General features: G+C 37.5%; 1 long non-coding RNA gene across 2 annotated transcripts in view; it reads left to right on the top strand.

The window, feature by feature from the left end:
- Nucleotides 1–23,185, top strand: part of LOC141739262 (uncharacterized) — a 120,665-nt gene that overhangs the window by 63,103 nt on the left and 34,377 nt on the right. Inside the window, exons 2-7 of one of the 2 annotated variants that reach the window (XR_012585650.1) lie at nucleotides 8,960–9,080; nucleotides 10,170–10,245; nucleotides 12,438–12,481; nucleotides 13,720–13,822; nucleotides 15,522–15,596; nucleotides 18,977–19,096. This is a non-coding gene — a long non-coding RNA (uncharacterized LOC141739262). The remainder of the gene's footprint in view (nucleotides 1–8,959; nucleotides 9,081–10,169; nucleotides 10,246–12,437; nucleotides 12,482–13,719; nucleotides 13,823–15,521; nucleotides 15,597–18,976; nucleotides 19,097–23,185) is intronic. The other variant, XR_012585651.1, reaches the window with a different exon arrangement.

Here is a 23,185-nt window from a genome sequence, read left to right on the forward strand (position 1 = left end):
ACGCTCATGTTGCAGCTCATCTGCTTGGATTGAATTGTGCTCCATGGGCAGGCCACCAGTTGTAGCCATTTTCTCTTCAGACTATACAGGGAGGTGGAGGAAGAGGTGTGCTAGCCACGCCATTGGAGGTATTGAACGGGGTCATTTTTTCATTCACACAGTCAAAGTGTTTCAGTGCGCATCGGGCGCGTGGGGTTTCTCAGAAAAAGAGAGAACGGAACCAAGTAAAGGCTCCTGACTCTCCAGGGTAGGGACTGGGAGACTGTGCGGGAAAAAAAGGAGTCCTGCATTACAAACCAGGTCCTCTGCTGTCTCTGTGTCTTATATGACAACTCTTACAAGAAAAATAGAAAAGCAGTCTCTCAGATACTTTTTTCCAAGCAGAGAAAAGGAGCACTCATTGCTAAAATGGGGAGTCTGGCAACTCTTGTCTGTACTGCCTGCATGCCATTAATCCTGCATTCCAACATTTAGATTGTAAAATAAATTTGGGTATCATAAAATGACACTCCCCTTTGGTTTAATCCAACAGTCCTGATTGTTGACTTGGTAGTGCGTCAGAAATTATTAAATGGGAATGATCTTATCTGGTTCAGGTTTATTCAGCCCTTCACAGGGGATCTTCCTCTTCTGGACTTGCCATCATACATATTTTCTAGATGGAAAGTGTAGTGTTATCATCCCATTGGACATCACATGCGTCCTTTAGCCAGACAATAGCAGGTAAAGGATAGAAGCAGGAGGAAGCTCTACAGGTAAGCTTTGCCTAATTTGTGCCGAGTTGGATGCAGTATGCGTGTGCGGGGGAAGCTTCTGTTTGGTTGTATGCTCAGGGTTTTTTGTTGCTGTTTTTAACCTCAGGCAGCTATTTACCTTTGAAAGCACATTTGCAGGTCATTTTTGTCTACCTAGTTTCACTGTCACCAATCTCCACAGTCAGTGAGTCCCATCTGGATCTCAGTAGGAGATCTAAATGTTTTATTTTGTACTGCTTTCTTGAGTCACAAATGATCTTACTTCTGGGGTGACTCGATATTTGTATCACTGCCCTTTCCTGCCTCCCGTGTCCCTGGAATATCCTTTACAAAAAGTTTTAAATTCAGCTTCAACTTTCATTCTATTATCCTAATTTGCTGCTCACGGAGAATAGTGAGAAATTCTACACGAAGTTGGTAAATGGTATCTAAATCAAGGCAGGAATGAGATTTCAGTGGGTAGATAGATTTCTGTGCGATAGAAAAGAAATAACAATGAGGGAACATTTTCTTTTCGACCATTCCCATCTCTTTTGAAATAAAATACATGCAACCTTCATAAGGGCAGGGGAGAAGAGACTGTAAAGGACATGCAGTATTTTTGACACCCCCCCCCAAAAAAAGATTTTTTTTTTTTTCCTGCACAGGAGCTGTTAATGGTCATTGTTAGCACCTATATGGAATTTTATTTTTCTTCTTTTCAGGCATACTGAGCCCCATTTCAGCAGAAAATAAATAGCTTATTACTTTCTGGGTCAGGCAATAGCTAATATAGAGATTGTTGACTGTGCAGATGAGGCCTCCCTATATATGGAAAGAAATGACCTGTGTCATTATTCATTTCATTCTAGCTGTATTAAATTATTTTAGAAGTGTTTAATTAAGAGAGAGGTTGCATTTCTCCAGCCATTTTTATACAATGGAAGCCCTTTCTTTTGCAATGGAATTAACTTTGTACTCTTCTAAAGCAATCTTATTTTGCAAAAGTTAGCTAGTATCAAATCTGCCTCTTACTGCCAAGTAATGAGAACATAAACTTTTTATTGAAAGACCAGATAGATGAAGCCAAGTGGTCCCGTTCCCCAGTAGCTTAGCTCTTGAATTATCTCTACTAGTATAAGCAAGAACACAGGTTACGTCCAGTTAGTCCTATGAATCATGAAAGGAGAAGTGGTAAAGGGTAGTCTACTAAAGTTGTCAAGACTGGCTCAGAGATGGCTACTCAGAAACAACGTCAAACAGCCTAAAAGTATTGTTGTGAGGTGGTTATAGAGCTGGAAAGGATAGAAAACAAGTATTGGATTCAATGTGTCAATATGTGTCAAAAAACACAGGAAGGAATAAATGGTGTCAGGAGAGACAGGATGGAAAAGAACAAAAGACAGACTGGAAAGGAAAAGACAAAAGCTGCAAAAAGCATGGAACTCAGATGCATGCAATTCAGGAATTTTTCTTTTGGTTGAGGTTGCTGAAGATTTTATTCCTTCCAATCACAGCCTGAGAAATAAAGGCACAACCCTAGCACGTAAAATAGCCAAATCATGTTGCATAAAACCTCCATTGCCAAGACAGTTTTCCAACAGGGCACCGCAAGGTTAATAAGATACTTTGCCTCAGCAACTTGTAATCTGCATCATTACTATACTACTGGTTATAAAATATTCTTTTCTGAAGCCTAAAAAAGCCCCACATTCACTGCGGAGAGAATGCTGTGGTACTGCATTGGTATGTTCTAGCATTACTACATATATGTCATAGTAAAAGCAGAAAAAAAGACCTAAAAATATTTGTGCAGTCAATAAATTGCATCACTGCATATTTAGCCAACTATGGAAATGCATAAACAATCTGTCGTGAAAAGGTACACCATTTTCGCTATAGACAAAGAATATTCACTGCATTATAAAGCATAATGCTTGGTATTTTTCTGCATGGCATTTGCATGGAATTTATATTCTTTAGGCTTCTCATATGATACGGTCATCATGTTTGGGACTGGTGTAACTGAAATATTCAAGACTCCATTTTAAGCTGGCAGTTTGACACTCCAACTCATCATGACGGCAAAAAATTAAAGTGCTAGATATGGACATAATGCAGCAAAATATTTCAGTTTAGAAATACTGTATTTTGTTAGCCCAGAGATTTTTTTTGCTGCCATTAGTATGTTTAAATGTTTCGCTGATCCACCTGGCCCACACTCACTCATGCGTGCAAAAGCCATTAAAGATTTTTTTGCCCCATATTGTCTGCTGCCCTTGGCAAACACCTGTTTTGTCCATATGGTAGAATAGGCCCTATCAGGATTAGTGTTTGTTAGCAATCAGTATTAGACTCATTTAATGTCCCCCCTCCCCAGATAAAAAAAACCAAAACCCACAGACTTAGGTAAATTATTACATTTGGGGTTAAAGTAATTTGGAGGCTTCTTTACCTACTCTTTTTATTCTACAATTTCATATAGTGTTTATGAATTAGAGCCATTCTTTGCAGCAATAGATAAATCGATTTGCTTTTCCAAGAAGTGAGGTTTAAAAAGTCTATCCTGAATGATATGATTTTTGCAGTGCTCAAGAGTAGCTGTTACAGTGTTCTTTTACCTATCTAGATGCCTTGTAAATTTTTAGCTCCAAAGGTTACATGGGTTCTTAACTTTCATCATTCCTTTTAATGTTGAAGCTCATTTACACCACGAATAAACTTCTAAATGAGGTTCGAGAAGACCTTGCTTAATCGGCACTGACTGATCTTTTTAGCTTTGCAGATCTTAGCTTACCTACGAGCACGATGTTCCTTGTGCCACAGCCTGTAACATGCTGGGACCTACAACTAATCGCTTGATTGCCATACGTACAGTCAGCCGATTGCTTCCTGGCATTTCTGGCTTGACACAGCAAGGTCCGTGTGCAGGCTGCAGAGGGGCTTGGCCTGAGAGACGCTCGGGGAAGACAGCGGCTCGGGCCGGGCTACTGCTGCCTGAGCCCCACAGGGAGTCCACCGCAGCCAGACTTGGGCGAGCGGTTCAGGCAGGCGCCACGGTCGCAGCAGTTGCTCATTGAGGCTCACGTGAACTTTCCCCTGCATCCAGCAGGTGTGTCAGGAGCACCTGGGAAAAGGAGGAAAGCTCGAGCTAAATAGCTACTTTGCGTAAACATCTTTATGTTAAATTAACTATCTCTGGTAGTGATAAAACATTAACTGTATGGGGCATTTCCATCGCAGGGTAGTAAGAAGAGGTAATAGCTCGTGTGCAGATATAAATGTAACACCTGAGGGAGTTATAAAGGTTACAAGGTAAGGTGGTGCCAGCCCTATTTTTCAACTGTAGACAAAAAAAACCCCCACCAATTAGAGCCCAAGAGAATTCTTTTGAATGTTTCTTTTAGAACAAGAAGGCCATAAGATTACCCGTGCTGGGTAGCTAAGGCTTCCTTATGCTTAGGCTTAATGACAGTCTCCTGCTCCTTCCAGTACGGGAAGTTTATTGGGGTTGAATCTGACAAATTGTGCTCAGGGGAGGAGGGGGAAAAAAGTCAGAGAGCTCTTCTATGGAGGCCTTTGCCTAGTAAACTATTCCCAGGAGACCAGGTAAACTGGGAAAGGTCCAGGCAATCCTAAGGGTGGTGCAGAGCAAAAGGGAGTACATAAGGGCATCAGACTCTGGTCCATTGGAACTCATGTCTGTGACTCTTAGACTTTGTTGAGCAGGGACAGAAGAAAAGCTAGTAAGTTATTTATATCTCAGACTCTTGTGTGAGGCTGCTTTTAAGTGGTAATGTATTGATTGCAAAAAAAGATTCTAGTTGTAAAGTAGCAGACTTTAATGAAGGTTCTGTCTTAAATCACAGTATACTATGAAATTGCTTCATATAAGTTGCTAAGAAACATTCTACGGGTAGATACTAAGTTCATAGCTATGGGATATATCATTTGGTGCTATCCATAAATTACCTAGAGCCAAATGTGTAAAGAGGTAATGCTGGAATTATATTATTGGACTACTGCAGGCATTATTAACACTAACCAGAGTAATAGGAACACTATCTCCATCCCTGATTAACAACCTAGCTTAATAGAGTCATAGGCATTTCTAGCAAAGCTCATCTATCACGGGAATTCAGTATGATAGTGGTCCTGTCGTTGCGGGTAACTAGTACACTGCCAATGCGTGGCAGTGCCCTAGCTGTATCATTTATGAGCATGATGAGGTTTAGAACATTTATTTACCATTATGGTGATGTACCAGGGTCTCAGATTGCTATAATCATTGGAAAATTGACTACAAGAGGTGTTCAGTGAAGAAGGCATGGCATATCTCTTTCATCTGATATTCAGTTCTGAGAAAGCAGAGCTACAAATAGGAAGATTAAAGAATTAATTGTCTTTATTTGTGGAACTGCCATACACTGACAGTCTTACCTTTATCCTTTCGACCTTGAAGAAGAAATGAAAAGGAAAATGAGCCAGCCTTTCATTGATAAAGCCCCTGACCCTACAGTGCTGTGGGGGCACAGCATCTGGGGCCTGTGGGGCCAGCCTGGTCCTGGTCTGGGTGGTGCTGGCCGCCCTGACTGCCTGGGTGTGAGTGACCCTCCGCTCCCTGGGGTGAGCTGGGGTTGCGTGATACTGTCAGCTCGAGAGGCATGAGCAGGCACGGTCATCACAGAGTGACAAACCCCAGCCCTGGGTGTCCCTGGGGTGGGGGCCAGCCGGCAAGTCTTGCCTGGAGAGAGCAGTGGGGTGTGCTGAGGAATCATACGAAAAATAAATCCAAGCAGACCCCAGTATTAAGAGGGAAGAAATTTCTACCATGAACATCAGATTCTTCTTGACAAAGACCTCAGGATGCTGATGGTTGTTGCGAAAAGCCAACGTCAATCAATAAATGCTTGCAACGTAAGTAATCACACAGAAATGCAGGTGTGAGAGTATGAATAAAAGTTTCTTCTCTGATATTAATTTCCTGCTGCAAAGTAGGGATTGTTGGAATTTTGGTGAACTCTGTATTCTATCTCTGCTCTAACTACCTAACTCATGCTTTTGTTTAATTAGTAACTAGTTCCCATATAAACAGCACTTCTCATCAAAGTGCTTTGCAAAAGAGGTCGGTGTCATTAACTACACTTTGCAGTCAGTGAAACTGAAGTACAGAAGATGATTGCTGTGACCCTGCTCTGCTGGGGTCGCAGCTAATCCATACCACTTAATCATTTAGCTACATGTTGGGGTTAAAAAATAAAAGCAAAAAAAATCTTGGAGCAAAAAGAAAAAGCCTTTTTTAAAAACATCAAAATGATTGACAAGTTTGTTAAGAATCATGTGCTGTTTACTACTTAAACTTTTAGTAAATCGATTCTGAAACTAGAAAGGCATAATAAAATCCAGAAACACTCTTAAGTACCACAAGTGGTATTCAGCCTTAAAATTTATATTTTGCAAACAAAAATCTTTGGGTAAAAAATCACTATTTGGTATTACATTTAGTGTCAGTCATTCTGTGAGTGCTAGCTAGCTACTGAAAAACAAGGACTCAAAGTTGACTCAGCCTACAAAAAGACCCTGCAATTAATTTTCAAACTGAACTGCATACACAAGCCAGAGCAGTTTTCTTCCTAATGTTATAGGATATATTACTGCATAGCTTGCAGTATTACATAGCCAGCCTTGCCCATTGTATTTTGTTTAAAGAGAATTGGTTCGTAGTATTGAAACCTTCATGATTTCTAGACTTAAGGAGGGATTTTTATTTATTTTTTTGTTTGTTTCTTATTCAAAATTTATTTGAGTCAGGGAAGAATGGGAGAGAGGGGACGACTGTGAATCTAAATGAAAATCTGAAAGCTTCAGATTTTGTTGAGGGAATTCCTTTCTGGGAAAGAAAAAATAATATTTTATTTTTCCATCTTCACAGAGGTTTCCCTGAGAAGTGTGTTTGTTTTGTTGTTTTTGTTTTCTTCCAATTTCAGCTTTGAGAGTGGGAAGTTGATTTGGCATATACCTTAAGGACAGGCAGACAAATAATCAGCACTCTGACTTTTAGACAGAATATTGCATTTTTCCTACAAAATTGATTTTGTTCTTGTTGTTGTTGTTGTTTTGGGCTTTGTTTTGGTTTTTTTTTTTTTTATTCCCCAGGAAAATCAGATTTACTTCAGCTAAAGCATGTAGTTTGTTATGCCTTTGGGGGAATTAAGAAGTTTCAGGTTAGGAAATAGTGCTTCATAAACTGGAGCTAAAAGGAATGAAATGCACATGTGCAGGAAGCTGGAGATGCTACCAAGAGAGCTGGAGTGTTTGAAAGAGGATGTTATCACAATAGCTGACAGACTGAAGGTGCTCTGATTGCTGAACCTAAACTGCATGCACTAAGCCCTGCTTTTTGGCCTTTTCCAGTTCATGGGTTTGTATGCATTCTGCTGGAGATTTTTTTGTCTTACCTTAGACCCAGCTTGCTGGTTCCAAGCCTATATTTTGAAGTATTCTCAAATTGATATACAGACTTATTGTTGTCGCAGTGAAAATTTTTATTTAATTAAATTTTAACAGCAGCTTTTTCAACTGCTCACATAGGCCTGCTTTGTATGGATGGTGTTACATCTTTGTCAACTGGACACATTTTCTTCCATTCCTCAGTGTCAGAGACAGCTGATCAACTAAAACTAGATATCTAGATTAAAAAAAAAAAAAAAAAAGAAGAAATAAAACTGTGGGAAAGTGGCTGATTTATTTAATTGTACCTTTAGGTAAATAAAGAGAAAAGCAGTTCAGTGATTAGGACTTTAGCTGACTCTTTACATTCCCGACTTTGCAGAAGACTACTAACATTTGTCTGCATCAGGTACTATTAGAGAAACACATAGCCATTTATATACTACTATTTATACCATGCTTATACCACTATTTTACTACATTTATATACTACTACATTTATATACTACTATTGAGTCCCATATGACCATCAAAAGACATATAGGTATGTATACACACGTAGAAACAAACACTGCACATTGCATATCTTCATTCTTACCAAAAGTATTTACATATGGGTAGAATTAATGGGAAGACTGTTGGTTTAAAAATTTCTATGCTTTTCATTCCCTTATGCTTTTTTTGTTTCCCTTAGTTCCATAGACACAAAGCTGACACACAAAGGCAATCACATTAGTGTTTATAATATAAGCTTGTTGTGTGTGTGCACAAAAATTAATTAAAATGTATTCTGAACAAAGGTTCTAGGCATTATCACAGAAAAAAATGGAATGTATCAGTTTATGTATAAATATGCATTCTTCTGCACATGGTTTAAGTTAAAGAACAGAAAAGCATTTTGTGTTCAAATGTAGTTAAAATTATATGTTATAATGTTATCACTGTGTCCATTTCTGCTGCTGACATGTGTGCCTGTAAATCCATGGGAAGTGTCTTTAAACTCAGTGCAAAACTATTTGTATGTATAAATAAGTGCTGGTTACAAAAATATATTCCTCATCTTCTCTTTTTACCATTTTGAGTGTAATTCAGAAAGATAGTATTTCCATTTCACCTCTTATTAGTTTGGGGTTTTGGGGGTTTATTGGTTTGTGGTTTGGTTTTTTTTAAGCTAGTAATATATAAGTTGCAGGGTTTTTTCTTGTTTCAGACTAGGGTAAGAGCAAAAGGGCAGTGTATAAACTGCAATCCATTTTTCTCAGCATGACCGATGAGTACCATGGCAGAGACTCTTAGAAAGCGGTGTCCTGCACTGAGATGCGTTTTGGAAACTTCAAAGTAATCGGCACCATTTCAGAGTAGCCTGCGGGGAGGAACATCATAAAACCAGTGAAGTGCATCACATGACAGTTATTTGTACTGTAGACCAACAGATTAATCCCAGATAACATGCTTTAGATGTGCATGCCATATTACAAAGCTACCTGTAGAGAACAATCAATCAGACAAGGTCAAGGAGATTCCAATAAAGTGGAAACAGTGAAAAAGTTAAAAAGAAGTAAGTATTAAGCTAACTGCTGGCATTTGTTTGTTCCTTATACTACAGCACCATTTTTGTCTCTGTTCATCTGGTGTTGGAAGAAAAGAAACACCACTGTGTTAATCCTAGCCTAAAACCAGAGTAATGCAGAGATGGCGTCAAGAGCAGATCTTATACCCTTGCAATTCAGTATTTTTCCACAAACTTCTGTTATCTTATTTTCATGTTTTCAAAGTTACATCAGGCATGGATTAACCAAAACTGCTGGAAGGAATTTTTCATTTTCACCTATCTGGAGCAGTCTGTAATCCCTCATTGTGTGCCTTGGTCAGGACTACATAAATTCTCCTATTCAGGTAGGGGCTATATCCATTGCTGTTTGCTGTATGATGGTGTGATGTGACAGTCAAAGTGTAAATTGTTGGTCTATGTATATGAAATAGTTATCTTCACGTGGATATATTTTTCAGAAGATCTATGAAATAGAAGGTAAATGCACCAAATTCTGTGTGGCCTTGCTTTAGTGGCACAGGGGTATGTGTGGTGAAGTAGTCCATGCCAGTGATGATGTAAAAAAAATTTAGACACTAATAAGTTCCCATATTTAACTTTGACTCACAGTCATTTGACTAAATTTGAACCACTGCTATTAGGCAATCGAGGTCCTGAAGAGCAGAGATTTTAATTTTCCCAGGGTTTAGCAGTAGCATGAGCTAGTGCTCTTCCTGCAAGCTGAGGAAAGAAAAGAGGTTAGAATAAAGGTGTAAAAGAAATGCAAATAATAAAAGCTGCTTCTGGCAGCAAGTCAAATCTTGGTTTATCAGGATTTTGGCACAGGCAGAGGCAGGAGTGAGCAAGCACATGGCAAGTTTGTTTTTACCTGACAGTAAATCACATTGTGATATACTCAAGTGTTTATTTTCCCTAAGTCAAGGGATCACCTTCATCAAGTCTTGACTCATATGTGGTCTTTATCTGAAACATAAATATTAAGAAAATGTATTTTAAAGTTTTGTTATCATTTTGGAATATCATTCTCTCAGTTGACAGAGTTTCGTAAGTAATGTAAGCACTTTCCCCTTTTTGATTCTTTTTTTGATGTAAAACTGTAAACCTATACTCAAACTTCCTTCTGTCCATTCTCTGAAGTACACTTTGATTTCTTAAAAGTGTGTGTTTATATGGTTTTTTTTCTAAATAGTTTAATTTATTTTCACTGAATTAATAAAGATAGAAATGTTGAAAATTTTCTAAAAATAATTTTCATATTTGAATAGATAAGGAAAACCTAGAGAAATATTTTTGTTTGGATCATGAAAATCTCTACCCATAAATATCAGTGGAAAGCTAATACTGTGGGTTTTACTATTTATGTCGTTACCTGCAGTGTTCATCCTTCTGATTTGTGCTTCACTAATCATCTAATTTCTTTAAATTATTTTCAGCATTCAACCCACACTTCCCCAAACTTCAAATTGAAAGCTTCAATCCACGTTGAAGGAAGCTACCATTACCTACTAGGTAATTTGATCTCAACACTTACTAAAAAAAGGACTTCCAAAATTGCTGTACTAATTGCATAAGACTTTCAACAGAGAGTCTATCAAAAGTTCCCAGAAACACTGTTCCGTGACTTAATTTCCCTCTTGCCTCATGAGGCGTTTAGAAATTATTGGGAATTTAAAGGAAGAAAAGAAATAAAGATGACAGTACAAAGATGGCCTGCAGACATCTGTGATCTCATCACATGAATGAATTTAAGTGTGATCAGGGACTTCTAAGGAAAGCCTCAATTCAATAATCCCTATTCTATATTGGGAAAACAGTCTGTTTGTCTAGGTAAAAGGCATTACTTTCAAGAAATCTTTGACCTAAAACGGAGCGTGACAGAAGCAGCTAAATGGCTTTCTCCATTCCATGTATTAGTTTATATGCCCTGGCTGTCATCACCACTACTTAAGAATGCTGTAAAACTTCTGAAAAGAAGAAGGAAAAAAGGAAATTGCTAAGTCATTTTTCATGCAAAAATATTCCTGTATCTCAACTTTTTTATGTGCTTATTCACCTGCCTGTAACTGTTTATTCAATTTTACAGCATGTTTCAATTCCTCTTGTTACTTCAGAAGTCTTCTAGATAAAATAGGCTGAAACAGAATGTTTTAATCACACTTGATTTCATCTGGCTTGGTTTTGCTGTCTGCTATTACCCCTGTTTGATTAAGGAGCTGATGCTATAAGAGTTTTTCATGATCTGTGATAGGGATCAGTTTTGCAAAGCGACTACGTTGATGGTATAGCACAAGTTATCTTACAACAGGGTCTGGATCAATAAATTGATATAATAAAACAATAAATCAATAAATTAAAAACAAACCTGGAAGGATGATACAGGGAAGTTTTCTCATCAAAGATATCATCATGATTTGTTTATCAATTATTCCTGCAGTAAGCACTGATTGTATAATTGGTAAAGTCCAAAAAAGGAAACAGTCACTCCTTGGAAAGGTCCATAATCTGAAAATCAAGGAAGAGGAAACTCGATGTATTGGCAAACCTGGACGCAGGAGTCTAAACTCATAGATTGCTACTCATTGGCAACAATAAGGCAGAGTCTTTAGCAGAAAATTGCATGTAAAGAAGTAGATGGCTTAGAATTTCAGGACTAGAGGCAGGAATAAAAAGGATGTTAGTCCAATGTAACTGAACAAAATATGTGCAGAATTTGCAACGGGAAGATACTAAGTCACATCTATGCATGCCCTGATTTTTCATAGCTTTTTGATAATCAACTACCATTTGTCAGTGTCATAACCAGCTTACTGGACTAGATGGAAATCTAGGCTGACCCATTTTTGTAGCCTAACGAGGCTGAAGTTGATGATGTATATTTATTTCTAAGTGGCGTATGCTGGAATTTCTAACACATAGCGTTTTTAGTACTCATGTATGAAAAATCTAACCATAACTGCTAATTCTTAATTTCTCTTAAGGAAAATTTCTAATTAATGGCAACAGGAAGGCCCAGGTTTATCTTCTGCATTAGTCAACATAGGGATCAAGAGGCACTAAAGTGACTGCTCTACACGTACAAAAGAGTTTACATAGAACCACGTGTTGCAAAGACTTGGGATTCCACTATAAAAGCATTTTTTGAAGGGTAATCTATGATAGAGGGGAATAGTCCATTCAAAAGGATAGTTATGGACAATTTTATTTTGGCTTTTGTAGATGGTGCACTTGTCAAACAGTAGAAGGAGAGGCTAAGGCATGTAATTAGGCAGGTTATTGGTGTGGCAGAGAGTTACTCATCAGAAGCTTTTTTAGGGGACAACCATGCAGTCATTTATAAGATTTTCTGTCTGCAGTCAATGGGAGGTCTGAGTCCATCAGGGATTCAGAACAAGCTCATGGTAGGAAAGAGAAGAGACAGGAAGTCAAGTGTCTGTTTTTTGCTCTCTAGGAAAGTCTTAAGGGCAAGGAAGATCAATACAACTGGAGAACTGGAATTAAGAGGAGGATTTGCGAATTACTCTCAGACTCTTCTTCTCTGAAGTTAAGGGTCTAATTTCCTTGTCTCAAGGCTATTTCCTTTTTTCTTCTAGTAAATATTAAGAATGTGTCAATGCTTAAGTTAAGAACTAGAAGAATTTTCAGAGGTATGATTTTACTAAGGTCTTTAATCTCTCATCTTTTTTTTTTTTTACCAAATCCAGCTTAAGGCCAAAAACCTAATCACATCTTACCTGAAGTGCAATAGGTGGGCATCCTGTATGTATAGATATTTGTCGCTCGTGTGTGTGTGTACGTATGTGTGTATAAAGAGATAAACATTTATGATATCCTTTGGTTATTTGAGCTTCCCTAGAGGTATGAAGTATTAGTAAATTTAGCATATTTTTTAAACTTGTCAAGCACTTTAATTGAAAAAAAAAAATTTCAGTGAGTTTTAGACTTCCAAAATGAGATTATTTTCCTCTACCTTTGGCACCTAGATTTCCTCAGTCATCAGTAGAAATAGGTAGATATATACTCTGTAAATGACTGTCTGTCTTTATTGTTTATAGGGGGAGCTTAGATGAATAGCTTAGACAATACACTTAAGTTTTATAGGTGATATTGGTTCTTATGCAATTGCATTCATCTTGAAAATGGGACTACACATTTTTAAAATATGACATACTTATTTATAACATTAGTAGTGATATAGGCAATAAAACATGCTCTATTATGAGTTACAAAACAATAGCTTTCCTTTATACATTGGTTTTGTTTATGCATTATCTCCAAAATTGTAGACTCACATTTATGTTATGCACCACTGATAATTTGAGAACACTTACCATTTGTCATTGAAGGAAAAGAGAAGAGGAAGAAGAATATATCTTAGACAAAAGGAGAAATGCCAAAGAAAGGGGTGATGGAAAAGTCCTTCAAAAATCTTCATTTATGAAATACTGGAGTCTCACAATGAGTTAAAAAGATTATTTAACTGTAATTAATGTAATACATCTGTAGTACTCTAGCAGTAGAAGAAACAACAATAGAAATTAACATTGAAGATACTTGTGTTAATTTATAAATCAATAAGCAGGAGTGGAGTAAAATAATTATTATAGAAGAAAGTTTAGTTAGATTGTTAAGAGCAAATAACTCCCCCTCCCCCATTAATAGACGGGATCCTTACAGTTAGTTTTATGCAGCTTGATGAAACTGCTGGCCTAAGAAGGGCGTATTTTGCACTTATTTTATTGAATTGCACTATTTTTAAGTAGGACAATACTTCACAGTTTTAATGTACAGCTTATTCTATTTTTTTTACTTAAAATATTATTCCCATCTTATTTATGTGTAACAAACATGCATTTTTATGTTTGTGAATTTATTTCCTTTATGAAATATTTTGATAGCTATATGGTAACATCCTAAACCAAATATGAATCCAAGTTCTGCTCCCCTTGAAAGCCAAGTTTACATTGATTTTCTTTTCGTGGCTAGATCTACCTTTTTGTCCATGCTCTAAGTAAAGGATTATCTGAGGCAATGTCTCTTTTGGGAAGCACCTGTTGAAGCTGGTGGTTTTTTCTCAAACAATCTGAAGGTACAGTTCCTGTCTTTTGTCTCTAGTTCCTTCTGTCAATGGTCCTAGCTTGATGTTGCCTTATCAGTAAAACTCTGATGTTACAGTGTTTTACCTGTGCTCCTCAAGTTGTCATGTCCAAGCTCACAAATGGAGTGTAGTAGGAAGAGCAAGATGGTAAAAATTCAGTTGATATGAAGTATCTGGCAAACAGGATCTAGGAAACTGGGAAACTGCATGTAGTTGTTGTCTCTGTCTGAATTTCTTTGTTTGTTTGATTCATAATTTTTTTATTTAAGCTGACTGAATTCTCCATGCTTAAGGAACTCTTCTTGTTTCTTCAACCCATGGTGAGCAGCAGTACTTGTAATCTGGAAGTACTGGATTGGCCTCATCAGTACAACTGCTTCTCCTTATCAGCCATCCCATTTCTAGTCAGCTGAATTCCTAACAGAATCAAGAGCCATTCAGTACCTATCTCCAAGTTAGGCCTGTAAGGGTTAGCGGCAGGAAACCTGTGAAAATAAATTATACAACAGGAAAGTTTAATTGATGTTAAATGAGTTTTAGCTATGTGCTAGCACACAAAATATTGCTCCAATTAGTGCATTTTTCTATTTTTTCCCTCAGTCTCTCTGCTTTTTTTTTTTTCCTGTGATTTATGTTTGTTTAGAGCTGTGGTGATACAAGGAAAAAGAAAACCCCAAAAAGTAAATCCTCCAAGCTGAAAGTGAGATGATAACACTGATTATCTCTTCTTGAATATTATCTCATAATTTCAGATACTCGTTTCAGGCATTTGATCTTAAAGCAATTTGATTGTCTGTAGGAGGTTGATGAATTACAAAAGCTGACATTCTTCATTACAAGTTCAACAAGCAATGACCTTGAGTTTCAGAGGTCCTTCTTTTGTTAGAGATTAAATATTTTAGTGAATCTATTTATTATAGGTACAAAAAACCATAATGTACCAATTTTGTGCTACTCTGTATTGGGAGTAGCTGTATGGACAAAAGTAGAGTACAAACTGATAAAAGATCACAAACTGTTCCATGCCATACTCCACCAAGTCAGAATTTCTAATATATATGACTGTCATTAAAGAGATAACGGAATTATTTACAAAACAGTTTCTAAGTAGAAATTATTTTCAAACAACTTTTATCCATTTTTTAAAGTCTTCTCTCTCATAGTGAATTCTGCTTGTCTGTCTTTTGAATTCATATAATACAACTAGAATATATTGAAACAAAAAACTCTAAAGACCTTTTTTCCAGTTACTTTAAAACACAAGATAACAGAGTTAGCAATTTCCAAGGAGCAATTTTCAACTGTTAGACACTTGCACCTCTTTGGGGAAAATAATTTAAAAACACAGATAAATGAATGTTCAGGCTACTATAAAATTTCCATTTGTCCGGGTAGCAGTAGGCTTCGTACTCATACTGGAGTTTGGAGGTCATTCTGTAGGAACGAGAATTTCAGAACTAGAAACTAACTCAGTCCAAAAGGTGTATTTGACATAAATTAGTTCATCACTGAAATGGCTGTATGTTAGTTTTAATTGCATGTAAGTCATTATTTAGAATATTTGCATCATTAAGCTTTTGATGCTAAGAAAAACCTGTTGGCTGCTGTCAAATTTTAACTTCTTTCCCCTGAATTTCACAAATTTCACTATTACATAACGTTCTGTTGAATTTCATTGTTCTAATCACAGGTCTGGTGGCAGAGGCTTGAACTTTATGAAAAATGTTTCCCTGGTCTTCAGGATACCAGAGAATTTGAGGACAATGTAAGTGGCAATAGCTAACAGAGGAGAGGGATGGAAAAAGGAATCAACTGGCACATCAGAAACGCGTGTATTTGAGGTTGGCTGTGGGGTAGGTTGTTTCATTGTTTAGAAAGACATTTTAGTTTGCAAAAAGAAAAAAAGAGGGTCTGGGCAGAGTGACAGGGAGGTGGAGACATCCTGATGCGTAGAAAAGCTTGAACTTTTAACAGTGTATGGGTAAGCACATCCAACCACAAAGTGAAAAAGTTAATCAAAAATAAACATTTAACATCTTTGTTGCGACATGGACAGTGGGATTGAGTGCACCCTCAGCAAGTTTTCTGATGACACGAAGCTGCAGTCAACATGCTGGAGGGAAGGGATGCAATCTAGAGGGACCTGGACAGGCTTGAGAGATGGGCCCATACAAACCTCATGAAGTTCAACAAGGCCAAGTGCAAGGTCCTGCACATGGGTCAGGGCAATCCCAAACACAAACACAGGCTGGGCGGAGAATGGATTGAGAGCAGCCCTGAGAAGAAGGACTTGGGGATGTTGGTGGATTAGAAGCCCAACTTGCAGCCCAGAAGGCCAACCATATCCTGGGCTGCATCAAAAGAAGCATAGCCAGCAGATCAAGGGAGGTGATTCTCACAATCTGCTCCGCTCTCATGAGACCCCACCTGGAGTACTGCATCCAGCTCTGGGGCCCCCAACATAAGAAGCACATGGATCAGTTGGAGAGGGTCCAGAGGAGGGCCACAAAGATGATCAGAGGAATGGAAGACCTCTCCTATGAGGACAGGCTGAGAGAGTTGGGGTGTTCAGCCTGAAGAAGAGAAGGCTCATGTGAGGCCTTATATCAGCCTTTCAGTACTTAAAGGGGGCCTAAAGGCAAGACAGGGAGGGACTCTTTATCAGGGAGTGTAGCAATAGGAAAAGGGGTAACAGTTTTAAACTGAAAGAGGGTAGATTTAGGCTAGTTATAAGGAAGAAATTCTTTACTGTGAGGGTGGTGAGGCACTGGAACAGGTTGCCCAGGGAAGTTGTCAATGCCCCATCCCTGGAAGTGTTCAAGGCCAGCTGCACTATCAGTTTCATCATCAGAGTAGCAGTCCAAAGAATAGCTATGATTTAGGAATTGAATCTTAGCCTCTTAATACCCTTTCTTGTTTATGTTTTCCTCCTTTACTAAAATTTGTTTGTGAGTAGGGAGGATTAGTTCTATGAGTACGAGTAAGTCCAGTTTAATTTTGCCATGATGTAGAGGGCCTAATCTGTGTTTTATTAGTGACTCCTTAAATTTGACCCTGACCTATATTCCTGTGAAACAGCTCTTGCTAGAAGTTTACAAGTAAATATCTCTACATATGATGGTATAGATTTCTTCCATATTTTTTTTGCTGAAAAATATGGTATCTGACCATAAAGTACAGCAAAAGGAGAATAAATTTCAAATTTTATGTGGTAATGAACATAGCAAAGCTATTCTCTCATCTTCAGATTATCCGTTACATTCTGGATGCAGATGCATGCATGTAGCTCTTTTCAATTTCACTGGAGTCTGACTCATTTAAGAAATGAGTATTATCCTGTGTACCAAATTTAGAGGCATTGATGTAATGAATTGAATACTAAACATGCATTGAAACCTGGGAATTGCTGCATGCCAAGTGCCTGTGAAAATACTTTTTGTATATCTGTAGATGGAAGGTAAATTTTTAAAAGAAGAAAATTATTTCCTGTCTAAAGGTCCTATTCTAATAAAGTGATTAGTAGAATGTCTCAAATAATATAGTAAATTGTATATTAATCTTGATAGTTATAGCTAGCAATCCCTCCCTGTGTTATTTAATCTGGATAGTTTGAGCTGCTTCTGTTTCCCTTCTTTTCTGCACTGTTACTAGCTCACTCTCTGATAGTCGAGAGTTTTCACCCAAGTCATCTATGATCTTGCTCGTATTCGTCTTTATAACGCACAACTTTCAGAGGCAGCTATCTGCCAGAGTTGCTCACATTCAAACTGCACAGCACTTTGGCTCACCACCAGCTACAGATTTAATCCTGTGTGGCTGCTGGTCATTCTAGCTAAATGCAGATGCTTACCATTCAGTTGTTCTTAGCAAAAGTCGGACTTTACTGAAGATTTGCACATTTTCTGTGTTGATTTTTTATATTGATTTGCTGTTTTGTTGGGTTTTTTTCCTCAGAGTTGTTACGCAAAGAGTACTGGAATTTTTGAACTTTGTATGAGCTCACACAAATTCAGTTTGGTTATTCTGAGCTAGCGCTTGGATTGTCATAATTTCCCTCCAACCTGAAATGTTTGATGTTGTTCTAAACTGTCCACCCTTAGGAATTATAGCAGCCCAGTTGGGTGGTTCTTCCTGGTGATACAAATTACAACTGTTCAATTTAATGTAAAGATAGGAAAATATTTTGAAACTATTCTCATTTATGTCAAAAGAGAACACCCAAATTTTATTCACAAATTAGGTTTTTTACAATATTGCTTCATCTGCTTCACCTTTGCGTACAAACCCATGCTCACATTTGCAGTTTTTCCTCTCTAGTGCATCACATAAAGCTGCATTCTGATCAGTAGTTTTTAATTTCTATTAAGAATTGTTCGGTTTTTTGACTTACGTACTTTGGATGAATGCATTTTTTTGAGAGGTCACATTTGTACTTTTGAAGTACTAAATCCTAAAGGATGAAAACATATAGGACAATTAAACTTACAACATCATATGCCATTAAAAGAATGTGGTTTGGTGAGGGCCTCCTTGGCAATGAGTGTGGTTTAAGCATGCAGACAGTTCTGTATTTCCTTCTGGTACCTTGCCTACAATTCTTAATTCTAAAGGTTTCTATAGATATTTCTGCAGAAATAAGAATGAATACTATCAGCATTTTGGAGAACAGCACTGCCTGAAGGACAGTGAAGTTTCTATGTGAAAATCGGACCCCTACTGACATGTTCAGTAACAACCTAGTCCCAAATTATTTGATATCACAAATGACTGAGCCTCTCAAAGCAAGGGGAGACCAGAGGATTTGAAGAGGAAGAGAAGGAAATTAATCCCATTACTTGTTCATTTCTAAAGTGACTGAGATGTTATCAGTAAATATAGCCACTGAAGAATCCAGTACAGGTCCAGATATACAGTTGTCCAAATTTGTCTTGTGATGCAAAATGAGTAAGAAAGGCCCTACACCTCAGTATGTATATTATGTGACTAATATGATTATCAAGATAATTTTGATACTTAATTCGCATTGATTGCAGTGTGAAATAGGTGCAATAGGCACAACATTGCATTTCTAGTACCACTGATGTCCATTTTTATTTATTTAATTTAAAAACGCATTTAAAGTTCTGGTGCTTGTCTTCCACCCAGATTCCATGGAAGATGAAACAATTGCAAGGTGTAAAACGACTGAAAAATTATAGACAAAGGCAACCCTCTATGTCTGCCATATCCAATTTAATATCAAATTGATTGAAGAACAGGCTGAAGGTGCGTATTTCAAATGTGTATTCTCTTCTGTTTCTTTTCAATTAGTGCTGGTTTTGATTTAGGGGGTAGTAGATGACTTGTTGCATTCTTTTGTCAAGTCCTATTGTAGAATTACAATGAAATAAATAAGCAGTATTAACGAGAGCTAATCCTACAATTTGAGCTCTGCAATGCCATGGTTTTGTCTAGCAGCTTAGTAATCATATGCTTTCCATCCTGCTTTATAGCTACAGCAATTGAATTGCAGCTACAGAAAATCAATCTATGGTCTTAGGAAGAAAACCTGTTAGGGAAACAAAAGGCAGTAGGGAAACTGAAGAGTAGGGTGTGCACAATGAAACTTAATACACTTTAATGTCTTTTGAACATGACATTGGCTGCATTCTGCAGTGTAAAAAGAAGAGAGAATCTCCATGTAATTGTCTTGAAACCCAGACTGAAAACTGATTCTTTTAACTTCCGTCAGCAAAGACTGGCATATCAGAGGTCATGACTGTTTCTGAAATATTTTCACTAGCATGATGAACTTTAATTTTGGACCCAGTTTTTTCCAAGTTTAATTGTTGATGATTATTCATTTTCTTGTTCTTTGGATTTCTAAAATACCGATCACAGCAACGTCTGAGTAGTCTTCCTGTAGTTTTTTGCCACAGATTGTCAAATTCCAGAATATGTGACAATACAAATTCAATACATGACAATATAGATTCTTTTAAAAAAATAATATGAATGGAAGCCAAAGCTCTTTGCAATTTTTTCCCACTGCCTCCAAAAAAACAAATGGCAGGAGCTTCAGAATTAGGAAAAGTTTTTTTGTTTGATCTATTGTTGTACTTAGGGACATGGAAAAATGCATTTCCGTCAATCATGCTTGTTTGAAAATCTTCATGAAAATAATTTTCATTTACACTGAAGCATTCCCAAAAGAGAACTTCACCTCACATTCTTCTCCACTTCAAAATAGGAAAAAAAAAATCACTGCATTAATTAATATCCTAAAAGACACTAGTGTTAAAATGAAGTTATCCTGATGCTGCAACCGGCTTCACTGGTTTTGGTAGGATAGCTATACTTGCACCAGTTTAAACTGCAACAGAATCTGACTCCATGTTCATTGCTCGTAAAACTTTCTCTTTTATGAAGATAAAACTTTTAGATTCATAAAGATATGAAACAGTACAGAAATGCATTTTCAAACTGGGTTTAAATTTCAGTATGCATCGATTTTATATCAGGATTTGATTGGCTTATAAAAGTACACAATACTAAGGAATGAAAGAATAGCCATGCTTCATTGGAGAAAAAAAAAAAAGGAGTATTTTTGGTAAATGCCAAAGCCTTTCTAGCAATGCTTGATAACATTAACGATCCCTAATGAAAATTGATTTTGTTTATGTACAGTCATAATGGATATGGCCACATAATTATTATGTGCTGACTGCTAGTTATTAATTAATTATTATATTTTCTTCTATAATTTATTTACCAGAAAAATTCAAGTCTGAGGCAGCATCTGTTTTCCAGTGAAGTCCTACTTTGACTTAATTTTACAGCTGAGCAGGAAGGCGAACAAAGAGCTTGAGTAACTTGCCCAAGGTCATTGAGACTGCAATCAGCCTTGATTAGAGCCAAGCACAAATTATTTTTCAGTCTTGTGTTCTAGTCACTGAAGCTGATGTGTTCTTAGTTTTCAACAGCTGTTGGTGAGGTTACCAACAGAGGACACAATCTTCGATCACGTTGACCCCTTTTTATGCATGGCAGCAAGGCAGGCGAAAATTCTCAGAAGCTTTCCTTAGACTTCCCTGAAAACTTTAGTGTAGAAGAAGGACAGTTTGAATCCAAAGAGAAAAGGAAAAGCTCCACATTTTCACTGATTTTTTTCTTTTTTTTTTCTTTTTTTCCCTGTATATAAAGAGGCTCTGTTATACAATGCCTGTAACAGAGTTGGCATGGTAGACTAAAATAAATGAGGTGGCTGCAGCTTTAGAGTTGGTACCATCCATACTGCTTCTATGATGCATGTCCCTGCCATTAAGGCAGACATAGCTCCTCTACTACTGACTCAGTTCCTGAAGCAGCATAGTTTTCGTCTGGGTATATTAAAATAAAGGAAAATAATTTGTTCTGCTTTGGTACTTGGTCAGGCTAAAGATCATAGGTTTATCAACCTGTCCATGAGCTGATCAAATGTCCTGGCTTCAGCTGTGACAATGCTCACCCAAGGCAGAGTGAAGTCAGACAGAAGTAGTAATAGCTTCAGCTAGTTCCTCTGAGTCAACCTTTAGGTATGAACCTTAATTTAGAAGGTTGCCTGTGTGGTTTAAGTGGATCCCACAAAAAGACATCTCCTGACTTGCCTTGCCAATCAGACACTTGTCAGACTCTTTTCTGTGCTGAATACCCTCAAAGTGGCACCTGTGTTTGCCTGTGGAAGTTGGAGTACATGGAACTTACTGTTGCTCCCTTACCCTGCTTCTGTAAAGGGGAAGGTGTGCTGGCTGCACAGGTTCCAATGGGACAGATTGTGTTGGCTTACTTAGAGACCATTGTTTAAACCCAGCAGCTGTATTTTAAATGGGGAGGTAGGTCTACATGACTTCCAGATTACCTTCCAGCCTAATTTTTTCTTTGATCATCTCATCAGTATGCAAGGAAAGAACTGTGCATTCTTGGGATCAGAAAGAGAATAATCATGAAATAGTTTGACTTGCTAGCCCTATGAGACTGTAATATCATTATGAAGGGAAGATGCTGGGTTCTGCCAGTGCTATGCAACCTAAAATGTGTGCACAATTCTCAACAGAATCATGTGTCTGTGGAGGCTGATGATTGAGTTAATGACCTGACCTCTTCTCATATGTCTGCCTAAGCAAGGATTTCTATTGTGGCTTCACCTCAAGGCATAGCATATTTATGTAATAAAGCATACCATGACATGGTATCCTGTATTATCTCTTCCCACCTGTTTGCTGAAGAGAGATTTCCTTTTTCTCTTACTGTTAAAGGAAAACATATTGTAGAACATGCTTTCTGGATGCTGAAAGAACAGTCTGTCTCCCCTTTTCCTTCCTTTTGATAACTGGAAAGCTATAGCATGTATCACCTATATTGTTTGCTTTGCTAGTCTTTTCATAGCACCAGGCAAGTACCATATACATGATTTGGATTCAGGTATGCTTTTTTTTACAGGGTACTTCATTAATGGCAATTAAAAAAAATGAAAAATGTTGCAAAACAAATGGATTCTTAATGGTACTCAGCATTAGTGAGGTTGTACTTTGAAGACTGTGTTCAGTTGTGGGCCTCTCACTACAAGAAAGACATTGAGGTACTGGAGCGTGTCCAAAGAAGAGTGATGAAGCTGATGAAGGGTCTAGAGCACAAATCTGATGAGAGGCAGCTGAGGGAACTGGGGTTGTTCAGTCTGGAGAAAAGGAGACCTTATCACTCTCTACAACTACTTGAAAGGAGGTTGTAGCAAGGTGGGTTTTGGTCTCTTCTCCCAGGTAGCAAGTGATAGGACAAGAAAAATTTCTTCACTGAAAGGGTTATCAAGCATTAGAACAGGCTGCTGAGGGAAGTGGATGAGTCACCGTCCCTGTAGGTATTTAAAAGAAGTGTAGGTGTGGCACTTAGGGTCATGGTTTAGTGGTGGACTTGGCTGTGTTAGGTTTGTGGTTGGACTTGATGATCTTAAAGGTCTTTTCCACCCTAATCGATTCTATGATTAAATAACTTAAAGATGCCATAATGATCCAATAAAAAAAGACTCCAATCAGAAGCTGATCTTAAAACAATTTAGAGTTATAGAAATTCATTGGAGATATAAGGATAATATGCATATCTTGAAGAGATAACTGCAAAGATTTTTGACTTGGAATACTTAGCATTTTAAAGTATATGTTTACAGTAGTGCCAAGGAAATAGGTTTTAGAATTGGGCTTTAAAATGTAGTGAAAGAGATTAATAAAAATGGGCAGTAGGAGGAATTACAGTAAACCATCATTTTATGTGGGTTCATGAGGCTCAAAGTTGTCTAAAAAAAACACTGAGAAAAATTTTTAAAACCTATTTTCCTCTATAGAA

Source organism: Larus michahellis, chromosome 2 (assembly GCF_964199755.1).
Source record: "Larus michahellis chromosome 2, bLarMic1.1, whole genome shotgun sequence".
Classification (NCBI taxonomy): domain Eukaryota; kingdom Metazoa; phylum Chordata; class Aves; order Charadriiformes; family Laridae; genus Larus; species Larus michahellis.